Genomic DNA, 18112 nt, shown 5'->3' with positions numbered 1-18112 from the left:
GACCTCATTGAAATCTATTGAATGGTGAAAGGCCTTGATACAGCAGATGTGGGTAGCATGCTTCCTATGGTGGGAGAGTCTAAGATCAGAGGACACAGCCTCTGAATAGCGGGGCATCCTTTTAGAATGGAGATCAGGAGGAATTTCTATAGCCTGAGGGTGGTGAACCTGTGGACTTTTTGCCACAGGCAACTGTGGAGGCCAAGTCTTTATGTATATTTAAGACAGAGGTTGATAGATTCTTGATTGGTCAAGCCATGAAGGAATATGGGGAGAAGGCAGGAGACTGGGACTGAGAGGAAAATTGGCTCAGCTATGATCAAATGGTGGAGCAGATTTGATGGGCCAAATGGCCTAATTCTGCTCCTATATCTTATGGTGTTATAATAGGAATGAGCGTAGGTCTCTCAGATCCTTGAGCTATTTTGCCAATCAATCCGAGGCCTAACCTCCATGTGTCAGCTCGTCATAGCTCTGTTTCCTGATCTCTCAGAAAATTATGGTTTTCCTCTTTTGATGCTCTGAATTATGTGAATCCACACGCTCTAGGGCAGAGTCACCATCCTCTGTGTCAAATCACTGCACACCTCAGTTTTAAATGACTACATTCTTGTAACTATATCCACTTATTATTGAGTCTCCCGCAGAGGGAAGCATCTCAGCATTTATCATAAGACCATAAGACATAAGAGCACAATTAGGCCATTCAGCCCATTAAGTCCACCCTGCCATTCCATCATGGCTGATTTTACTTTCTATCCTGCCATGACCCCTTGAGGTATGATACATTTCAATATGATCATTCGGCATTCAGGTTAATAAAGTGAATATAGGTCTAATTTATAATTTATTGGTCTGGTATGGATACACCAATGCCCTTATATAGAAAAGCCACAAAAATGTTGGATATGGCACAGTTCTTCACGGGTAAAGCCCCTTCCACCATTGAGCACATCTATACAGAGTGCTGTCACAGGAAAGCAATATCCATCACTGAGGACCCGCACCATCTAGGCCATGCTCTCATTTTGCTGCCGCTATCAGGAAGAAAGTACAGGAGCCTCAAGACATGGACCACCTGGTCAGGAACAGTTATTACCCACTCAACCATCAGGCTCTTGAACTAGAGGGGATAGCTGCATTCAATTTCAATTGCCCCATCAATGAACTATTCCCACAACCAATGGACTCACTTTCAAGGACTTTTTATTTCATGTTCTCAATATTTATTGCTTGCTTGTTTGTTTGTTTATTATTTTTTATTTCCTTTTGTATTTGCATACATTGTTGTTTTTTGTTTTGCAAATTGGTTGTCCGTCCTGTTGGATCTTTCACTGTGTGAAAATGAATTCCGGGCTGTACGTGGTGATATATTTGTACTTTGTTCATAAATTTACTTTGAACTTCTTTTGCTGCCTGTGGCATCAGTGGCGATCATCTGCTCATCTATTTCTCTGTTACAAACCCCAATGATTGACATTGCAATCTTTGATTCATTATAATAGCTATAGGAGTAGAATTAGGTCATTTGACCCATTGACTTTGCTCAGACATTCCATCATGGTTAATTTATTAGCCCTCTCAACTTCATTCTCCTGCCTTTTGCCACCCTTCCTAATCAAGAACCCATCAACCTCTACTTTAAACATACCCAATGACTTAGCTGTCAGGGCAATGAAGTCCACAAATTCACCACCCTCTGGAGAAAGAAATGTCTCCTCATCTCTGTTCTAAAGGGTCGCCCTTCTATTCTGAGGCTATGCCCTCTGGTCCTAGATTCACCCACGATAGGAAATATCCTCTCCACATCCACTCTCTTTGAGGTTTTCACATCAAATGATCATTCAAAGTCATGGAATTTGTAGGCTGTAGTTGACAGTTATTATTTGCAGTATTGTGGCATACCTGTAGAATATCCAAGGGAGAGTCAGCAGTGGGGGGAGATCTTGCAGAAAGCTCTCCGTTCAGAAAGGACCACAGAGTACACAACAGCATCATGGTAAAATCTGATAGATATTCATAAATTAGACTTTTTATTTGCAAAAGGAAAGAACTCAGGTAAATTTGCTCCTAGCCAGACCTTAAAAGAGAGCAGATTGTCTAATAATATCCTTTTCCACATGGAAGGAAATCTGCCACAGTTCGCTTTCACTTTTGGGACATGTAGATGAGGTCTGTTGGCACCTCTGGCAATATGATCTCATGTCAGTGACTGAGTTTCTTGTTCCATAATTATGAACTGAATTGATGAAGTACCTCGCCCAGTGACACCATTTGCAAAGTAGTCACGGGAAGGAAATCTGAAAGTCAATCATAAAAATTAAAGGATATACTTGCAATGTTGATATGTGAAACTAGATCCCGAAGAATTGCATGGCAGAGATGCCAAAATGGTTATCACAACCAGTTCAAGCACCAACATCGTCACTGTGAATTTTTCTCAATATTCTGTGCTCTGTTTGACCAAAGCTCCACATGGTAGGTTGGTTCAGAAGGTTAGATCACGTGAGGTCCAGGGTGTGCTGGCCAACTGTATACAAAGATTGGCTTGGTGGAAGGAGGCACCAGGTGGTAGTGGAGAGTTGTTTCTCGAAGGCCTTTGACCAATAGTATGCTGCAGGGATTGGTGCTCGGTCCACGGCTGTTTGTCAGATATATTCACGATTTGGATAATTAGTAAATTTAGGGAAAACACCAAAATTTATGTTGTGGTGGACAGTGAAGAAAGTTGTCTAAGGCTACAATGGGAGCTAGATCAACTTGGAAGGTGGATTAAAGAATGGCAGATGGAAATTAGCTCGTGGAAGGTGATGCATCTTGGGGAGATAAACCAGGACAGTACGTACACAGTGAATAACAGGGCCCAGGGGAGTGTTGTAGACCTCGGGGTACAAGAACAGTTCACTGAAAGTGGCAACGCTGGTAGACAAGGTGGTGAAGAAGGCATATGGCACGTTTGGCTTCATCAGACAGGACACTGAGTGTAAGAGTTGGGGTGTCATGTTACAGCTGTACAAGCGGCTTTATAAGGCACTGGTGAGGTCTCCCGTTGAGTATTGTGTACAGATTTGGGCCCCTCATCTTAGTAAAGATATGCTGGCATTGGAGAGGGTTCAGAGGAGGTTCACAAGGATGATTCCAGGAATGAAAGGGTTATCATACGAGGAATGTTTGATGGTTCTGGGTCTGTACTCGCTGGAATTCAGAAGGATGAGAGGGGCCAGATGGTCTAATTCTGCTCCTATGTCTTATGGTCTTATAGTTATATGTTGCTGAGACAGCACCTGAAAAATTGCATCCAGTGCTGGTCTCCATTTAGGAAGCAGAGGGTGCAGAAAAGGTTCACGTGGATCTTGCCAAGACTGGAGGACTGTTTTCTCTGGAGTGAAGGAGACTTAAGTGTGAGCTCTAAGAGTTTTATAAAATCTTGAGGGGCACAGATAAAACTGATTGTTACAATCCTTTTCCAATGGCAGGTGAGTTTAAAAGATGTGGGCTTAGGTTTAAGGTGAAAGAAGAAATGTTTAAGGGGGACCTGAGAGACAGGGGAAACATAGATCTCTGGTGGGTACATGGAAGTGGTAGAGTTGGGTAAAATTACAGGGCTTAAAAGTTATTTGGAAAGGTACATAGGTGGGAAAGGATTGTGGTGAGATTGGTCAAATACAGGCAAATGGGTCCAACTCAGGAATACCCTTTGATACACTTTGGTTGACATGGATGAGCGAGGTTGAAGAGCTTGCTTCCTTGCTGCTTAACTCTATGTCTCTGAATGCTTCCCTGTCAATAATTGATCGGTGGAACAGAAGCCACAATGTTATCATACCAAGGGAACAGACATTTCACACTGTGAAAGGAACAAAGCAAAGACAAGCAAACAGTGTCAAAATGCACTCCATTCACTTGACAAGAAAGCTGTGCATGTCCCTGCTGGAAACATTCTCTCTTGAGTAGTCTATAGTCATTATCTAGAACTGTTCCATTAACCAAGGCGTATGACTGTGTATTGGTAAGACATCCTCATTGAGACTCAATGGCCCTCAGACTAGAAAGTGAATACAGTTCACACATGACTGTTGTGGAAATATGGAAATCTCTCCCCTAAACTGAGAGGGATGGAGGGCTATGGTCTGGGTGCAGGTAGATGGGCGAGGCAGAAAATCAGGCCAGCATGGACTAGATGGATTAAAGGGCCTGTTTTCTGTGCTGCGGTGTTCCATGAGTCTAAAATTGCTGTTGATGCTGGAGATTTCAAAGAAAGGTCTGACAGAATTTTGTTAGGCAAGGACTTTAAGGGCTATGCAACAGATGAACTTGAAAAAGATAAAATGTCACCTGTTCTTGGGATCTCCAAGCAGTATAGTGACACAGGGTGTAAAAACTTGAACAGACTGTGCCACAGCATGGCAGAATGCTAATTCACTTCACAGTGAGCAGGCTGATATCAGACTTGTCATTGTGCAGAGCTGCTGAGCGGTCACAGGCCACTTCCTTACAGGATAGAGGGAATTTTAAATCAAGAGATGTCCTTCTTTGATAAGGGGGCTCTTCCCAGAACATTTAATCCACTTTTCCTCTTTACAGATGATATACCAGTTGTGCATATTCTACCGCGCATTTTCATTATCAAGAATGTAATGGTCTTGTGGTTACAGAGCAGCATACAAAGATTTCTAGGAATTGGTTGCCAGCATGCTATGTTCAATTGACAATAACATGGGGCATAGAAAGGATAGACCGCAGTATCACAAGGTTGTCAACAGCAGTAAATAAATAACTTATAGGAAATCCATGTAGTTGTTCACTATTCAGGACTTAGCTGGGTGCAGAACTAGATTAAGTTTTGAACATATTGCATTGCACAACTTTATAGCCTCCTTTATTTCCACTTTAACCTCAACTTATTGAATTACTTTCTCCTGTGCACGCATGAACAAATATATTGATCCCTGTGATATACTGGTAATATCACTGATAGCTTTAAGGCCTAACTCTCATAAATGTAATAGATTTGAGATGGAACTGCAAATGCTAATCATGAAAAGCAGAAGAAATGCTTGAATTCTGAAACATCCTCCTGCTGTCATTATATTGGAAATTTGTCTATTAGTAATCCTGCATTAAATTTCTCAGTGTTACTTACAGCATTTTTTCTTTGGACTAATACCCAGGCAAATAATTTAATCCTATGAGATGCGATTTTCTTCTAACCATTTAGTCACAGAATTATAGAATTATTATAATACAACAGTCATTCAGTTTATTAACTGTGTGCTGCTTTGTACTCTTTCAATATGATTAGTGCCACTCACGTGCTTTTTCTCCGTAGTCCTGACAGTTATTCTTTGTGAAGTGCCTATCCAATTCCTTTTTGAAAATGCCGATCAATCCCATTCAATGAAAGTGTTCATTTCTCCTAACAAACTACTTGCATTAGAGACAGTCAATGATACCTTGTGTGAAATAAAAAAGCATTACCAACAGAATGCTCACACCCTTACATGCATTTGAAATCACACGTAAAACCATAACCATCAAACACAGGAGCAGAATTAGGCCACTCGGCCCATCAAGTCTGCTTTGCCATTCCATCATGGCTGATTTATTATCCCTCTCAACCCCATTCTCCTACCTTCTCCCTGTAACCTTTGACGCCCTGACTAATCAAGAACTTATCAACCTCTGCTTTAAATATACCAAATGACTTGGCCCCCACAACTGTCTGTGGTAATGAATTCCAAAGATTTACCTTAGCTCTGTTCTAAAGAGGTGTCCTTCTATTCAACAATTTGTGCACAAATATCTCCAATTGGGTATCTTTCTTTTTACACCCCCATATACAGACAAAAAAATTCTTTTGACTCGCCATCCTCACTAGAAATGAAGTTATTTCAGGCAGACATTGCAAGAAGAATTTAAGTTTTCAATGGAGGGTTCAGTTCTGAAATCTGGATTGTGGATTCAATGCATTTGTAACCATATATTCAATCTATTGCACAGAGGAAGAAGGTCTCAGTGGTTAAACAAAATGGCTTAGAAATAAATTTAATAGCCGGTTGCAATATACTTTGGTTCTGTAGGTACTCATTTGTTGTAACATCTCACTGAAAGTATTTCACTGCAGAACTTTTCAATAGGAATCATTTGCTTCAAGGTTTAACAAGACAAAAATGTTCCTATGTGGAAAGACATCAGAAGTTCTAAGCACATAAGTATTTTTTGAATTATTTATGGAATAGTCTCAAATTGTGTCTATCCATTTAGACTATTCAAACTGAATTTCACATCAGAAAGTCACTCTTGTGGAAATGAATATTTCTCTCTCTTCTCAATACCAAAAAAAACAGTAATCATAGAGTTTCAACTAAAATGTTTTTTAAATGTGATCCTCGAGATGCAGTTTTAAGTTGATGATCTGAACTAGAAAGAATAAATTTACTAACATCATCAGAGGTGACATGCGTTAAATGGAATGCTGTTTTAAAATCTTCTGATTTCCACCTAGAAACAACTCCAGGTTGTATGGTTTCCGCATTGTGAAGCAGAACCTCAAGATATCTCAAAGTGCTCAAAGCACATGAGGTAATTCTGGAACGTCATCATTGGTGTACTTCAGTCACAAAGTCAGCAATTTGAAAATCACCACGATGCATAAAATCATCAACAATAATCTGATTAAGGTCTAATACAATGAATGAAATGGGAAGCCTTGTTAGTGTAGCATTTAATGCAACACTTTTACAGCTCGGAGCGCCGAAGTTCGGAGTTCAATTCTGCCACTGTGGCTTGGTCGGCTACAAGGGCATGCCTGGTCTGTGCTGTATCTCTAAATAAATAAATAAATAAATAAGTAAATAAAATTTGCATGCCCTTCTTTTAATAACACCTATAGATCTTGTAGATTGGTTTTAAATGATGGAAAAAACTTCAAAGAGTCTGGGAACAAGAAGGAGGCGGAGCGGAGTGATGATGGCGCTAAATGACCACTCCTTCACTTGCATCTTCAAATACAGCTCTATTTCCATCTTTAGTATCTTTATTTTTCCGTTTCAGGGTTCTTTTGAAGACCCTGACCTGGAATTACACGCTGACTATGGTTCTTTGCGGGAATGGGACCTGCTCTCGGGGTTTCATAACCGGCCGTTGTTGTTCGGCACGCCAAGGGCTTGGCCTAAGTATTTGGCTTGGCTTTGGAAGCCTAGGATTTGCCTAAGTATTTGCCGTTTGGGGGGTGGAATTGTTGCTTGCTGCGGCTTATGCGCGGGGGGGGGCCTTGGGGTTCCAACATTTGACTATTGTTCATTCTTTGGGGCACTCCTCTGTTTTCGTGGATGTTTGCGAAGAAAAAGCATTTCAGGATGTATATTGTATACATTTCTCTGACATTAAATTGTACCTCTGAACCTTTGAACAGAAGTTTCTGTCCGCTGAATTCGTACTGACCACCAACCTGTGCTTTCACGAATCCTAATTTTATTCTTCCAACTTTCCCATGCTGCTACACCCCTCACCCCCTCAGATTTAATCATTCATTTATACACTTGGGACAATTTACTTATAAAACCATATGAGGGAGGAGACTACAGCAACATAGGAAACCCACCTAGTCAGAGGCACAATATGTAAACTGCATACAGAAAGCACTAGAAGCTGAGATTGAACCAGGATCTCTGGTACTGCAAGATCCAGGTTCTACTTGCTATACCACTGCACATCATTAAATTTGCAACACTCAGCACCAAATTATCAATTGAATTGTGAAATGGTTTACCGGTATTCACTGGTTGTGAATACCTAGAATTCTTCTCCAGTCAATGCTGTTAAACAAATCTGTAACTTCAGCCTCATAGCTTGGTCTCCCTCATCTCAAATATACAGCATCTCATTATTTTTTGTTGTTGTTCCTTTCCATTCCTTGTGGCACATCAGGTGGCAACATTGCCATTTCTTTAGTATTTATCTTTATGAGGCCAAGTTGCCAGCATGACACTCAAGCCAGCACAGATGGAAAGCGTGTAAGGAGCCGGCCAGATTTGAACTTGAGACCACTCACCTGAAAGTCTAGTACAAACGCTGCTATATCATCCCGCCAGCTAATTATTTCTCAATATGAAAATTCAAATTTGAACAATTTCTAATTTTCACCCTAAGTTGATGTGAAAGTTAGAAGAAATATCAATTGACAACTGCATTTCATTACTATTTCTACTTCTTTTTCACTATGTTCAAATACGTTCAATGCGTGAAGACGATTCCTCATTGCTTAGTGCTTTTCTTCTTCAGAATTTTGCACAATTTATCTTCCCTTAGTTCCTGACTCATGATTTTCAGATCAACATGACTAAAACCTGATCTATTAGTTCCATTATTGCACTTCAGCATTTCCAACATCAAAATATAATGATGCTGTGATTGCTATCATTCTGTGCTCAGCATTCTGATTATATATCAGCCTAGGCTCATGACTAAGTCAAGCTTGGCCTCAAGCACAACTGACAGAGTCTTGTGCTATGACAAGAAATGCCCTTCATTAAAGCTGTGAAGTTAATATTATGCACCTTAATTCAGGATAAACACATTGATTGGCATTCATTTCTTCTTGGAACTACTCTATATTATGTTGGAGTAATTTTACATCAGTTTTGCCATTGTGTCCTGGTTTCATTAGTTTCCAATGTGATTCTTCCTTTGGTACAGCAGATTCTTATACAAAAGCAGCATCCATCATCAAAATTCCCCACTATCCAGGCCTTGCCCTCTTCTTGCTACCAACGGGCAGGAGCCCTAGAAGCCCGAGGTCCCACACATCCAGGTTCAGCAACAATTATCTTACAACTGTTAGGCTCCTGAACCAGCGTAGATAACTTCAATCTCTACGACTCTAAATTGATTCTACAACCAAGAGACTCACTTTCAAAGGCTTATCACGACACATTTTCTCAGTATCTTTTATATTTGCAGTTTGTCTTCTTTTGCACATTTGATATCTGTCAGTACTTGTTTATGTATAGTTTTTTGTGAAATTCTATTGTATTTCTTTTTTTCCTGTCAAAGCCTAAAAATGAATCTCATTGTTTTATATGGTGATATATGTACTTTGATAATAGATATATTTTGAACTTTGAATGAAAAGTAAAATCTGTTCAATAGTCATCATATCCTGTTATGTTACTGGATATTCTTCTTTCAGTTCCCTACAGAATAATAATTGCACTCCCTATTGAGCTCACATGTGAAATAAGACCATAAGCCATTCAGCCCACTGAGTCTGCTCTGCCATTTCATCATGCCTGATCCATTTCCCCCTCAACCCTATTCTCCTGCCTTCTCCTCATAACTTTTCACACCCTACTAATCAAGAACATATCAACTTTTGCTTGAAGTACACACAGTGATCTGGCCTTCACAGTCACCTGTGGCAATGAATTCCACAGATTCATCACTCTCTGGCAAAATGAATTTCTCCTCACTTCCGTTCTAAATGGATGTCCTTCTATAGGCTGTGCATTCTGGTCCTAGATTCCACTCTAGGAAACATTCTCTCCACTCATCTAGGCCTTTCAACATTCAATAAATTTCACAGATACCTCTCCTTCATTATTCTTGTAAATTCCAGCAAGTATTGGTGCAGTCTTTCATCGATTATGGTTATTATTCTATTATGGATCTAATAAGTATGCCCATAAGAAAATGAATCTCAAGGTTGTATAAATATATGTACTTTGATAATAAATTTATTTTGAACTTCTGAACTTCAAAGACTCAGGGCTGTCAGTTGCTCCTCACATGATAAGCCTTTCACTTCAGGAATCATCCTTGAGAACCTCCTCTGATATTTGAAAAACATTTTCTTTCATTCACAGGAGGTGGATGTTGCTGCAAATACAATCATTAATTGCTGCTGAACTGGAGAAGTAGTTAAGAGTTAATCAGATTGGTGAGCCTAGAGTGACATACAGGCTAAACCAAATTTGATGACAGTTTTCCCTTTTTGAAGAACATTAGTCAACTAAATTTGTTTTTACAGAGACTGATTATTTCAGTGCTATTGCTTCAGGGACTAACTTCAATTCCAGATTTAATAATCAGCTCCATCGTGGGTACAATCCTCTGTAGTATCTAAGACATCTTCAAGGAGTGGTGCCTGAGAAAGGCAGCGTCCCTTATTAAGGACCCCCATCACCCAGGAAATGCCCTCTTCTCATTGTTACCATCAGGAAGGAGGTACAGAAGCCTGAAAGCACACACTCAGTGATTCAGGAACAGCTTCTTGCCCTTTGCCATCCAATTTCTGAATAGACATTGAACCCATGAACACTACCTCTCTGTTTTAAAATCATTATTTCTGTTTTTGCAGTATCTTTAATTTTACTATTTTTATATATATATATATATGTATATACTTACTATAATGATTTATTTACTTTTCCTGTATTTATCATGTATTGCATTGTACTGCTGCCGCTACGTTAACAGGTTTCATGACACACGCTGGAGATATCAAACCTGATTCTGATTATTTAATTTATTTAGTTTTCACTTCCCCAATTGCCATGGTGGGGTCTGAGCTTGTGTCTCAAGATTGGTGGTTTAGTAACGAAACTCACAAAAAAAAACCGCACATGCTAGAAACCCAAAATAAAGAGAAAGAAAATGCTGGAAACTCTCGGGAATGGGGTAGGTGGTGGATTTGTTGGTCGGGTGGGGACATGTAGCATTGGTGAAAAGAGAAATAGAGTCCACATTTCAGGATGAAGACCCTTCAGCATATGTTAACTGTGTTTGTTTCCACAGAGACTTGCTGAGTGATTACAAATCTTTCAACTTAAATAGTTTAGTAATCTGGATACTCTTCCTGTAATTTAAAAGTTATGCCACAGTTCTTTATCACCTTAAAGAAACTTCCTTTTGTTTACGGTGACTTTAGGCCAGAGCAAAGAATATCATAGGCAATGAGGTGATTTTTATTTTTATTTGGAGATGCAGCATGGTAACAGGTCCTTCCGGCCCAATGAACCTGCACAGTCCAATAATACCATGTACCCAATTAATGTACTAACTTGTACATTTTTGGAAAATGGAGGGAAACCAGAGCACCCAGAGGGAACCCACATGGTTATAGGGAGAATTTACAAACTCTTTACAGACAGTGGCGGAATTGAACCTGGTCACTGGCAGTGTAATCACATTATGCTAACCCACTACGCTACTGTGCTGCCCCATAAATATGCTGCCTCGTTGCGTCACCCTCCCTTTAGATCGCTTCTTCCTCTTTGGGATGAACCGGTCCTGTGTGTTCTGAATTACACCGAGAAAATCCAGCCATTGCTACTCTACTGTCATCCCTGCTACTGTCCCCCTCCTATCAACTTTGGCAGGCTCCTTTCTCCTCTGTAGTTACCTTTAATCAGCTGTAATACCAATATATCCAGTTTTCGCTTCCTCCCTCTCGGACTGCAGGGTGAATTCTATCATATTATGATCACTGCTTCCTAAGGGTTCCTTTACCTTAACATCCCTAACAGAGAAAACAGATGATCTGCTTGTTTACTATCTCAGTTGTATGAAATGTAGGCAGCTAATTTGCAAACATCGATGCCCAAATTGTGAAAACAACCAGATTATCTGTTTTCTTTGATAGCTCGGGGATAAATATTTAAGTAAGGCACCAGAATTTCCCTCATTTCCTTTGAAATCATGCTATTGAGTTTCTGAATCCACCTGAGAGGGAAAACACACTTGATTATGGTGCTGTAGCTCCTTATAGTAACAATGAATGAAACAAATCTGGTCTTTATTTCAAAAATAGAAGAAGCATCACAATGTCAGCACTATTAGCAAAATAATAAAGGATTATTAATACTAAAAATGAAAAATAATATATTCTGCTCTGCTTGTTGCTCAGCATAATTCCTCAAAGCAGGGTTAAAGGTGAATACAAAACTGTTCTATTGAGCGAACAAGTAAACAATAAAACTAAATTGACTGGATTAATGAATATATAAAAGTTACGTGTAACATTCCAGAAAATGTAGCGCGTATTATTTTATTCCTTGTCCATCACCCAGCTTGTAAAACCTACATGTTTTGGTTACCTGTGGTATACCTCCTGTACCTAACAAAGTACCACTCAGTGTATATTCATGGTCTTTTGGTGCTGTAGTCCATCTACTTCAGGTTCCATTATGTTACGCATTCAGAGATGCTCTTCCGTACACCCTTTTGCAATGCGTGGTTTTTTGAGTTACTGTTGCCTTCCTATGAGCTTGAACCAGTTTGGTCATTCTCTGACCTCTCACATTAACAGGACATTTTTACCCACAGAACTGCCACCCAACTGGATGTTTTTTGTTTTTCACACATTCACTGTAAACTTTAGAGCAGGGGTTCCCAACCTGGGATTCATGGACCCCTTGCTTAATGGTATAGGTCCCTGGTTGGGAATCTCTGCTCTAAAGACTGCTGGGCATTAAAATCCCAGGAGATCAGCATTTTCTGTGATACTCAAACCTCCCCTTCTGGCACTAATAATTATTCTATGGTCAAAATCACTTAGATCACATTTCTTCCCCATTCTGAAGTTTGGTTTGAACAACAACTGAACCTCTTGACCATGTCTGCATGCTTTTATGCATTGAAGGCTACCTCATGATTGGCTGATTAGATACTTGCATTAACAAGCAGGTGTACAGGTGTACCTAATAAAATGGCCACTGAGTTATTATGGTAGTTACGAGCAGTTTCAAGTCATTAGTTTATTCCTGTGCTCATATATGAGATAGTTTACATTATATATTGTTATTCCCAAGGTCTAACAGTGCAACATTTGCAGCTCCTGCTCATGAAGTGATGTAAAACTTTGCTTCAGGTGATCATTTAAATTTGACAGCCATGCTCAATCATAGTAGGCATTCTAGAGATTAAGCCTGTCACTTCAGTGGGATGGCCTGTAACCACCACTCAATTATCAATCGCACAGATGCTCTGAACATTTTTAAAGATGAGAATAGGCCTTAGTACTGGACTGGATTTCACGAGGTGCTTATAAGACTAAGGAGTTGCAATTAGTGGTCATTTTATTAGGTAGTAAAGTGGACATTGAGTGCATGTTCATGGTCTTCTGCTGCTGTATCCCATCCACTTCAAGGTTCAACATGTAGCATATTCAAGAGATGCGCTTCTGCACAACACTGTTGTAACTTCTGGTTATTTGAGTTACTGTCGCCTTCCTGTCAACGTGAACCAGCTCCCCATTCTCCTCTGACTTCTCTCGTTAACAAGGCATTTTCACCCTCAGAACTGCCACTCACCGGATGTTTCTTTTTCACCATTCTCTGTAAGCTCTAAAGCCTGTTGTACGTAAAAATCCAAGGAGATCAGCAGTTTGCTAGATACTCAAACCACCCTGTCTGGTACCAACAATTATTCCATGGTCAAAGTTACTTAGGTCACATTTCTTCCCCATTATGATGTTTGCTTTGAACAACTGAACCTGCCGGCCAGGTCTGCATGTTCTTATGCACTGAGTTGCTGACACATGATTGGTTGATTAGACATTTGAATTAATGAGCAGTTGTAAAGGTGTACCTAATAAAGTGGTCACTGAGTGTTTGTGCTTTCAGTTCAGAAGGTTGACAAATTCATATACACTTTGTATTGGACTACAAGAAGCTCCGTGAAAACACCAATGGACAATGAATATCACCTTAAAAAATAACTGTGAACTATAACAGTATGAACAAAACTTAACCCAAATCACCTGTATTGCACCACAGCTGCAGCGTTTAATAAACAATTTATTTAAATGTAATGTTGTAAGATTCTTACATTAGGTGCAGAATTTCCTAATGGTGGACTCACTAGTCACCTATTCAGTACTTCCACATTAACATTCAGTTAGGTTAAGTGAAATCTCTTTAGTGAGAATTTGCAAGGCTTCCTAGCTGTAAATGCTGTCATATGGCCAAGCTAGAACAAGAACCTCTTACAGAAATGATGAAAAATGGCGAACGACTCTGCAAACTTAGCCAGCTCTTGAACTTGCCGAAAACATTCAGGACCTAAATGTTTTAGCAATAAAACTAGTGTTTCAAAAACTGCAAACTAAGAGTACTTAAGTAGAGGCAGGTCATGTAAATATGCAACTGTCTAAAACTTAATTTTCCTCCTTGCTTGTATTATTTTTCATTAAAAGAATGGAGCTACCAGTCTTGTACTGGACTGAATCCACCATAGGCTGAGTAAGCAAATTCCCTGGTTTTGGTGCTATGGATTTAGTGTTTGACTCCATGATGGACAACAGACAGTGAAGTTCAGTGGAGACCCATCAGGAAGACCAGAATATGCCAACACTAAATTAGAGGGTGGTTATACATGGAAAAGTTGGCATTTTGTAGAAAATTCAAATCATTATAACAACTCTCACACTATTTCTTCCTTATGAAACACTCCAAACAATAACGTCAAATTGGATCTATTTTAACAATGTTTGATCAGTAGAAAGCTTCATGATCCCTTAACCTCATAACTTAATTCTTGGAATTTATGTATCATATGCAAAAACTGCTTTATTCTCTCTGCCCAAGACCTTCCAAATTTGTGATGCTCAGGATTGTCTGTACTACTCCAGTGCTGCTATAATTAGATCTCTGCAGCACTGCATGATTTCTAACTCGATATGCCAGGATTACTCTGACCCTTAACATGTAGTCATTTAAATGCATAGACGCAATTCTCTCTGGACCTTCTCTGCTTCTATCTTTTCGCCATTCAGAAAGAACTTCTGGTTCCAAAACGGATAACCTCATATTTGCTGACAGTGAAATCCATTCGCTATGGTTTTACTCATTTATTTAATTTCCTTGCATTTATTTGTAATTTAATGAACATACATATTCTTCTTTCGATGGCATCCACATACATAAATGCATTAAATGGTTGACATTAAGCAGAACATTTGACATGCTGTCAATTACACTGCCACTCAACCACAGTTCTAATCAATAATTTGCATTTAATTCTATAAGCCTTAAATGTCAAAATCAATTACCTATGAGGGATTTGATCAAATGCATTTGCTCTTATTATAACTGCTAATGCATCTAATATCCCCCAATAGAACTACTCTTCGTTCACTACATATTTACCTAAGCTTCTCATGTACACAGATAATGTCTTAACAACTGCTGTCACTTTTTACTACAGTATTATATTCTTATTTCTCTTAATTTTCCAGTAAAGTTGTAGTTCAAGTTTGATTGTCATTCAACCGTACACATGTATACAGCGAAACGAAGTAGTGTTCCTCCAGGGCCAAAGTATCACACAGCAGATAGCACATACAGTTATGATAGTACATACAGTCACAAAAAATAACCAGCCTCTCCACTCATTGAAGTGATTCCATTATTAATCACGATGACTGATCCTTTCCCACAACCATTTCCCTTTTATTTCCTATAGATCTTATAACCTGCTAGATTTAGCTCTTAGTCTTGACAGTCTTGCAGTTATGCCTCGGAAATGAATACTATATCATACGGTCCCTGGTTGAATCTGTACTTCATTTTATTTATATAAAGAATGGTGGCCACACATGCAAACTGCTCTTATGGATTACTCTCAGCTTTCTTTTTTCCTTCTTCTGGTTTAATTACTGAACATATTTCGGCTTTCCATTTACCTGCAGCGCCTCAAGCACAATTCTGGATCATTACTCGTTCCTCTTTCATTTTGTTGCTTTAGAACGCTTATTTCTGCAGCTTTTCTCAGCTAAGTACTTTCCTGCCCATTCCTCTGTCAAACTACATAAGAATTGGTTAATGCTTCCTCGTGTTTGAGTTTTCTAATTTGAGTTTTCTCTGAGCTCTTGACATTCTCCAAAATCTGAGCTTGCCAGCTCAGATATAATTTGATCCCCAAAGTGGACTAGAATTTTTGGATTCTCTCCCACTCTTACAACCTGGCAACATACAAATGTGGACTTGTCAATCGTGTATAATTTCCCTAGTAAATGAATTCAATACAACCATAGCATTGCGCTTTTCTTCTCCTCCCTCCTCCATTGCTGAAACCCTGAACCTCATCTTCTCCACACCCTAGCCCTACAAGGTCCCACAGTCAGGTTCTGATTAGGTACATTTTTTGGGGAACTGCATTGCACCAGAATTGCAGTCAGAGGTAAGCTGCGCTGACCCCGCCGAACACCCGACACCTAGACCAGAGGATTTACCCACTGAAACAATGCTACAGTAAACATGGGATAGGAACGTTAACTACATTCATTTCAGTGAAGAACATGTGCAAGGAAGAAAAGCAGCTTTTAGACAGTTTATATTTTTCAATTAACTGTCTTTACTCAAGTACTTTTAATTGCTTTTCATGTTATGGTTGGTCTATTTTGGCACGACACACAATTCCATTATAATCACTTAATTCTATACAAAATTCCAAAAACATGCTGTCCAAGCTTCTCTGATCCATAAAAACTGTCACCTTCCCATTATGCCTTGATTTTGTGTTGTAATAAATTGTTCCAGTTTACTTTCTGTTTATGGTTTAAGACAACAGAGACTTGACTTTTAGAATGCTTGTCTGAATAGCCTGAAAGCCAAATTCACTTCACTGCACCCTTAAGCTTCTGTTCCTACCCATCCTTTAAATTGTTTCTTAAAACATAGCCAGTTCAATGCTTTAGGTCACTTGTCAAGTTTCTGCGGTTTGCTATCAACATTATTTTAGTCATGAGGCAGGATTCAGCTCAGTCTGATTCATTGTCTAGGTTCCCATCCACATCAATGTAATTCTCACAACTGCACAAACTTCTGGAGCACCATGGACCCAATAAATCTTTATACTTCACTGGCAAGGACCTTGAACTGCTTTCAAGCGTCTCTGTTGATCAGAGGCATTTCAGCACCTTAAAAGAGTTTAAATAAAAGAAAAAGAAAAAGAAAATAAATAAAACCACTTACAATACCTTTGCATATTGGATATTAATTAAACAGCAAAGGTATATCATCGGAACTACTAATCAACACATCTTTTAAATTAAGGTAAATGACTCCTGGTGTGTATTTAATATTTAAGGAATATTTGAGCAATACTGTAAATATATTGTGTGATTAACCATTCTTGTTTACATAATTCATTACAGGTTATATGTAAGAAATACGTGAATGACATACGACATTATACCACAACGTCACGTGTGTGCATCTCACGAAAGAAAACTAAACATATGCATTCTGGCCTACGTGTTTTTCTTTTGATTATTTTTTGGAATTATAAAATATAAGTGGCGATGAGGAAATTTTTAAAAAACCCTAAGATGACTAACTATCTGTTGAAGTGCAGCAAGACGTTTGAGTTAAAAAAAACAAGTGCAGCACATTTGTTTTGGAAAAGGGAGAGAGACGTTAAGAGTTTAAAAAAACACTATGTTTCTTAGCAAGGGGAGAAGTTCGAGTTTAAAAAAAGTCAGAAAATGGATGAAATTCACATGCTCATAAACAGTGAGTACGGGGTGATAATAATAATAATTTTTAAAAAAGCAAAAACGGCTGGCTGCATCGGAAAGATAGATGCAGTCACTTGCCTGGTAGATAATTGGGTGATGCATACTTAATGAATTGAGCTGTATTTTGAAGCAAATGAAACGGCCAATGAAAAGCCAGTGCCAAAGTTATTGAGTGCAATAGGTGGAAGAGCATACAGTTTGCTTTGAAGTTTAACTGCTCCAATTTAACCAGCTGAAATGAGTTTTGCTAATGTTGTGAATATAATGCAGAAACATTTTGAACCCAAACCATCAGTCATTGCAGAATGCTTCAGGATTCATAAGTGGAATCAAACAGATGGGGAGTCCATTTCGACTTGGGTGACTGAATAGAAAAAATTCTTCAAGCATTGTCAGTTCAGTGATGGGCTTAATGATGCACTGAGAGATTGTTTTGTTTGTGGAATCTTACAAGAAAGTGTAATTACTGAAGCATAATTCACATTTAAAAGAGCAGTTGAAATTGGAGTATTGATGGAAACAGCAGCCAGAGATGTAATTGAATTGCAGTCAAGAATAAAAGTGAGCATGAAAAAAATTGCAATGCTTAAAAAG

At 39.0% G+C, this 18112-nt stretch overlaps 1 protein-coding gene across 1 annotated transcript in view; it reads right to left on the bottom strand.

The window, feature by feature from the left end:
• Positions 1-18112, bottom strand: part of exoc4 (exocyst complex component 4) — a 554471-nt gene that overhangs the window by 138143 nt on the left and 398216 nt on the right. The window lies entirely within an intron of this gene.

The sequence above is a fragment of the Mobula birostris genome, chromosome 23, assembly GCF_030028105.1.
Source record: "Mobula birostris isolate sMobBir1 chromosome 23, sMobBir1.hap1, whole genome shotgun sequence".
Lineage (NCBI taxonomy): Eukaryota > Metazoa > Chordata > Chondrichthyes > Myliobatiformes > Myliobatidae > Mobula > Mobula birostris.
The sequence above is the reverse complement of the archived record's forward strand: the minus strand, read 5'-3'. Positions and strand labels throughout refer to the sequence as shown.